Source organism: Haliotis rufescens, unplaced genomic scaffold, assembly GCF_023055435.1.
Source record: "Haliotis rufescens isolate VD_foot unplaced genomic scaffold, xgHalRufe1.0.p SCAF_13, whole genome shotgun sequence".
Lineage (NCBI taxonomy): Eukaryota > Metazoa > Mollusca > Gastropoda > Lepetellida > Haliotidae > Haliotis > Haliotis rufescens.
The window spans coordinates 266066-273039 of record NW_025963813.1 but is presented as its reverse complement, the minus strand read 5'-3'; the positions used below and the strand labels follow the sequence as shown (position 1 = coordinate 273039).

At 40.3% G+C, this 6974-nt stretch overlaps 1 long non-coding RNA gene across 2 annotated transcripts; it reads left to right on the top strand.

The window, feature by feature from the left end:
* The first annotated feature begins 3828 nt into the window (after positions 1-3828).
* On the top strand, positions 3829-6134 carry LOC124148616. Of its 2 annotated transcripts, XR_007220312.1 has the most exons (4): positions 3829-4421; positions 4802-4869; positions 5187-5574; positions 5896-6134. It is a non-coding gene; the product is annotated as an uncharacterized LOC124148616 (long non-coding RNA). The 2 variants fall into 2 exon arrangements; XR_006862987.2 differs by having other exon boundaries at positions 3829-4869.
* The last annotated feature ends 840 nt before the right edge of the window (positions 6135-6974 follow it).

Genomic DNA, 6974 nt, shown 5'->3' with positions numbered 1-6974 from the left:
AGCCCTACGACTAGCCACGGGACAGGTAAAGGGTGAAAACGTGTGTGAACATGTCTGTGAGGAACCTGACATTGGGGTTTGTGACTGTATTTACCCATTCTGTAAATGAATGATAGTCAGGTTTCTTGCGACACATTATACACGCCCTGACATATTGCACAAGACGTTCACGTCTTGTGACAAATAATAGGATTTCAACCATTTGCCAAGCTTTGTGATGGTCAGAGGCATTTTTGCAGGAGGCCATTGCTTTAGGGGATCTATAATGCAAAATGTGGGTGATGTCTTTCAATAATACCTCCCGCAGAAGGTTAAACAACCCCTTTTCCCTGTTAATTTCTTTATGACCAGGACCAGGGACGAGGCGTAGATTTCCAAAGGTTTGTAACCTCAGAAACATCCTTGTTGTGGACAGCTTTCAGATGCTCCATACAGGCCCAACTCCCAGATAGTGATTCGTCGCATGTGAACTCTGCCGTCACTAATCTGGAAGCAAGGTTGTTTGGAAGACCGTCACAACCAATCACTGTCCAACAACGAGGAGTCTCGTCTACTGTTTGTTTTTGGATCGAACCCATGACCTCCTTAACAGCTTTGTAAGAACATAGGTTCACCATAACAGGATTGCCAACATCAATTTGTTTACTTCTGTTGTAACCTTTCTCAATTTCACACTGCCATCGCTTCCACAAGACATCAGTGTAATGTGGTGTGGATGATGAGGCATGTTTACTGTCTGTAACATTATTGGTAACCTTGGAAGTAGCTTTACCCTCGCCCTTACCTTTACGATTCCCTTTAGTTTTGGGTTCGGCGGGGTTGGCCTTGGTGATGTGACTGGTACAGAATCAAACATATCAGTGATGCTCACATCATGCGTTTGCTGGTCGAACACGTGATTAAGATGTTCTTCAATGAACTTCTTCCTGTGTTAGTTCTTACAATCATCTATGTTTGAATCATAAACCTGTTGCGTCACATTTAAGATATCGGGGCTCATGTTTAGCAACACGAATGGCGAAAATTGAGGCTGTGTTTGTAGGACATAGTCCTGGGACGGGGTAATGTGGATAAGTGTCGTCACATAGCTCAGGCGGTTGGTGCTTTTCACACTTACTCGCAATTTTCTGGCCAAAACCTGGTTATTGTCCAAAGATGTAATGAGATCATAACCAGTGGGGCAAGCGGATGCTTGCTCATTCAGCCAGTTGCAAATGGTTGGGTATGAGCCTGATGGTGATGATTTAGAATTTAACTGACATGCATGTTTGCTGACAGTACAGAGATGGATGGAAACATTGGTCATGAAGGAAAGGGGAGGAACAGCAGCATAACAATAACTGTTCAACAAGTATCATTGACAGTGTCTTTTTGTTACAATCCCCATCCTGTAGTAATCCCCTTAGGAAAACAGTGCTTATATGATTTCTGTCATTTAGCCATTTTGGGCCGTCAGTTCATGAAATCTCCAAGAGATAAACATGTGATGGCACGTGCCTCCTTGCATCATGTTGACAATTGCCAGTAGCTGATGCTATGGCTGATAGTTCCATCTGAGTACATTGCCGTTGTTGATGTCGTCAATGATGGATGTGACACTTTCTGAATGTTCAGTGAGAATAAAATCACGGCAATGATCAGCACAGGCAGTGCAGAACAGATTTTGTTTTTCCGTCAACAAATGTTTGTCTATTTATTAGTTAATGATGAATTTTGGTAATTTTTTCCCGAGAACGTCCCGCATTCCATGTTGCTGAGTTGAGTGGGAATGATTGTTCCCAATTCGGCCCCTTTTATATGGTCTCAATCAATTGTGTATTTCTTGTAACCAATCAATGACTTTAAATGTCACGACGCCTCATTTTCATGTTTCGTTTTGGCATTGTTTCTTATTTCAAAATCGTGCATAACTAATCTTATGTCAAGATCCACCTTCCATACATTCGTCAAATAAATGTATGTGCATGTTTATTTTCCGTTTTTTTTAGGTATATGTCGCTACCGTTTATGCGCAGCTGCAACGCAATGGCGGCATGTTGTGTCTGTGTGGTGTGCCTCGGCTTTCATAACTACATTTGGGTAGGTTTGGTGTCTCTATGGCTGTCTAAAAGTCTTTGAGCATGTAGATTATGTATATTTGTGAATGTCTACCTCTTCAACGATGTGTGTTTTTGTGTTTTTTTCATGGATTGTTAATGTCAGTCGATGTGCTGGGTATCGCTAATGCGGTATTTTGTAGCCCGTTTCGTGGGTTTCCCCAACCTCTTCATGACGTAATGGACGTGATCATACCCTACATTTTCCGAGAGAAGAGTCAAAACACACATCTTAGTGTCACTCCTACAGTTCTTACTGTTCCTAACGGAGATCATGCCTTTGTGGAAAGTGACATCATTCGACATGTTTTCTTCACAAATAGTTTTCTCTATATCCTGTCGCAACTTACAGCAGTTTGTGCATTTCTGCGTAAAGGTCTGTGTTTGTTAACATTGTAGAGAACCTTTCACCTTTTCATTTGTTCTTTTTTGTAGTTTCAAAAGTCTCTTTCGGTAAATACTTACCTTATTTCATTTACAAATAACTTGTGCCTTCATCTATCTTCTTTACCTGCTTTTGAACATTATTTATTTCTGCATTCATGGTTTTGTTTTCCTCAAACAAATTCTGCATCTTAATCTGGGGAAACCTAATATCCCTACTTGATTGTTGTGACACTAAGTTTGATTGAGTTCTGGGTTTAGTCAACTCGACTTGGACACTTTCTGTACATGGTGTAAGTACTACGTACTTGGCACGTACTTCCCACCGCATATAATAGTGGGCCAAGTGTTTAAAGTGCCCCAATTTGGCTTCAACCATTATAGCTCTTTAATTAATCCATTTGTTATTGTTGATAGACTGAGGCGCGCCAGCTTATGTGATGCTGGCGAAGCGATAAAGGCATTTAAGCCAAGTTGGTTTAGTTGTGGGAAATCCATGAACTGCAAAATGTATTATTGAATATGTATTATAATCATACATATTTTAAGTCAACTACTAAACATACATCATCAGGGCATGCATATCGGATTCACGTTGAGAGGTGCATATGAAGTGAAATGTTATATTTACCTCAGTTGCAATTGCCTAGAACAAGTTGCTCTTTGATCTCTGGACCTGGGGTATAATGGGATAACAGTATTCAAGAATCTGAAACACCAAGGATAAAATAACTTTAGTTTAGGTCTTTAACATTGGCAAGATTTTAATGATCGCTATCTCCATAATAATAATTATGTATTTATAACATGATGAGACCGCCTTCGTGGTCTTGTGGTAGAGCGGAAGGTCCGGGGTTCGATCCCCGGCCGCGTCATACCAAAAGACGTTAAAAGATGGTACTTGTTGTTACCCTGTCTGGCGGTCGGCATTAAGGGGCTAAAACAAGGACTGGTCGGCTCGGAGTCGGTATACTGTGTCTGAGTGGGGTATTCATGTTAAACTGCGGCATGGTATCTCAGTGAGCTAGCATTATAAATCGGCATCAGTCCGGACTAGTACAAGCAGCCACACAAACACACACACGTACATGCACGTCGCTATATAAGTGCAATAATCTTGGACGCGACGTTAAACCCAATTTCACCTCACCTCACCTATAACATGATGACATTTTCATACAGATAAATGTGATTCTGATGTCGTTTTGTGTTATGTCCACAATAACTATTCTTTACCTTATTGTTTGTTTTCATGCACTAGTCACACTAGCTTAAGGTAAGTATGGATATATACAACATATGCACTTGTAACAACACACACAGTTTTCATAAATTATAATCTGTTTCAGTGGCAAATGCAGCTTCCGAGGAAGGTAGTAGTAGTTGTACTGTTGTACTAACAAAGGACCAGCTTGGGGAATCTGAAACAATATTGACAAGATTTAATAACATTCAGAAATGTTGCTACGGTCTTAATTTAAAGAACACTTTGATTTATGGAGGTAAATTAATGTTTATGAATATATGATAATTTATATTTTTTAAAGAGTATATTCAAAATGTCTTTGTAATAAATTTAAACACGTGTCAATATACGTTTGATTTGGCAAATGCAGTAGACGTTAAGAGTGTAGGTGGTTAATACACACTGGAAACGCTGAATAATATGGGGAAATGATTTATTGTGTACATTGTCTCAATATTTATACATGTAGATATTTTCAGCAATTAGGAAAAAATACAATTCCTATTTTGCAGTTTCTTGTATTGTTAGCAGTTGTAAATGAAATCTATGATATATCAACATGTGTTAGCGTGTGGACACCGCACCCAACTACAGGTTGGTCTATACACAATGACAGATATTGTGGTGATTGTGGTAATTCAGTTTGACCTCTTTGTGTCAATATTCAGATCACAACTACAGGGCACTGACAGATGGTAAGCAAATATAGTGCTACGGTGATGATAAAGGTTAAACAATATTCGTATAATTTTCTATTGCGTTTATGTTCCCTATAATATTAATATAAGTGTTTTCAATGAACATGCGGTTTTTGCATCCTTTTGGTAATATATTAAATATTGTATTTCAGTTTAAAAAAGCAAATACATTGCAGTGCGTTTGTCCTCATATACATATTATGATGAACCTTTGACTTATTGTCTTGCCCTACATATCTTCATTGCTTAACCACATACAGCGTCTTCATGTTCCCACAATCGCCTAAAAGTGTCATATTTCATAGGTTGTCGAATTATCCGTGCTATTTTACGTGCGATTCACACAGTTAACAAATAATGACTTCTCCTCGTTATAGCGCATGCGTACGACGCGCTGGAACAGCTGAGACACCTGAAAATCGCGGATATTATGAAGGATTATTTAGTAAGTAATTAAGTTGGGGTGTTATATTGTTATCATTGTATTTATCGGTGTACTCTCTCGTAAACAAGGAAAACGGCCTGTAGCTTGGCTGAACAAGTGCAGAGTGGTTATATCATGTGCTTCTCGGTGGTCTCTCCGACTGAGGTCAGCATTTGCACGTTCGTCAGAGCACAGTTCGTCTGTCTCGTGCGCCACGTAATAACGTCTGGGTTGAGGTTAAATATCATTTCCATATCCAATCGGAAGTACTTATACGTCATCATTTCATTCAGGTGTCATTTGCCAACGGAATCCCTAATGAGATTTTATTATTTCAGTTTTCCTACCTCACAGACGAACGCTGATATGTTGCACTTTACACCTATCAAAAAACCCAACGTAAAGCTGGTTTTATGTCGCCTAAATCAGCCACAACACGCTACAGGAAACCGTTAGACGCATCTCCAAGGCAGCAGGGATAGAAGGGGGAAAGACGCATCTCCAATGCAGCAGGGATAGAAGGGGAAAAGACAAACCATTCTCTGCGGGCCAGAGCAGCAGCTTGTCCACATCAGGCAGATGTCAACGAACAACTCGTATGCAAAGAAACAGATAAAACTTTTTTTCTGTTTACAGGGCCACTATGTCCGTGTTTTACAAAGCTACTCTTGCACAGCGATGACGTGCAGCCGCCTTGAGCCATTCGTATGCTTAGATTTTAAGCTAGTACGTATACTTTAGTTTTTAGAAAAATATTTCTGCAAAATAGGATACAACTTTTTCACCTTATTATGGGATCATTATCCTTATTTTGTACGATTTGTCGCCGTTAAAAGCGCCTTTCGGACATTTATTCAAAAAAAATAAATCGCCCGTAACTGAATTAAATTTTGATGCGAAAAAGACAAACAAGGTTGTCATGCCCCTTGTGACTATTTTGTGAGGGCCGAGGGCGCTTAATGCAGCGAATACTGTTTTGACTCGTAAGTAGGTGATCATGTAATGATCTATTGTGACCAATAATGTTGCATACATTACTGTTTTAAGGTCACAGAAGCGTGCAATGTCAAGAGGGCGTGTGGCGCCCAGGAAGCTGACGTTCCTGCCCTAATGACGGTTAAGAAAAAATGGTGGAAACCAGTTTTGAAAACGCGTCCGGACGAGGCACTGACCAAGTTACCAGATGAGGACAAGAAAACGGTCAGCACATTTGGGCGAGAATACATTTCCGTAATGATCCACTTCAGTTAACCGAGTGGTGCAAATAAACAGCTTGATCACGTGTTTCTTGAAAGTGTTATTTCTGACAACTATGGAACTCTGTTTTGAAGCAAGGATTATCAAAACCTCCATTTTGTAGCGAGCGTAGGTTGGACGTGAGCCGCTTCAAAGCGTAGGTTTGGAAGTGAGCCGCTTCGTTACCTAGGTTTGGAAGTGAGCCGCTTCAAAACGTAGGTTTGGAAGTGAGAAAACGTATGATTGGCAGGTTAAAGATACTGGTCGTTAGTTGAAATATTCCCTTATTTCACAATTTCCAATTTTAATATGTGTAAACGTCCTGAGGCTGAGCTGGAGCTCCGCTCACCTCATGTTTGCCTTTGCCAAGGTCCGCGCATCGCTGTGTTTGTGTTGTCAGAGCAGGTATTCCGCTCATTGTGTATTTGTTGTTTATTGTATACATGTTGTGGATAAAACGTTCCGGGACAGTAATGTCAATTTTGTCCTTGATTCCCACAAGAGCCAATTCCCCGTCAACAATTCCCCGTCAACATACGCGTTGACACTACCATGGATGCTTTTAGTTTGATAGCCACATGTAGTCTGTGGAATGATTCATCAAGGTAAATGATCTGGAAGCCCTGACTGATAGTGCGGAAATAATGTGACCTCAGACAGGATGGAATATTTCCCCCTGAAAACTGCTTTGTCATCGCCCCGCGCAATGTATCGAAATTCCATCTCGTGGAGAGCAATAGTTAGTGCAGTCCGGGAAACATTAATTAGGAGATAAACATACTGTGTTTTCAATGTAGAGCTAGGTGACCTGAAGATTTAACCCCGCTAAATTGAATTTGGAACCGAACGCGGGGTTAAATCTTCAGGTAACCTAGCTCTACATTGAAAAC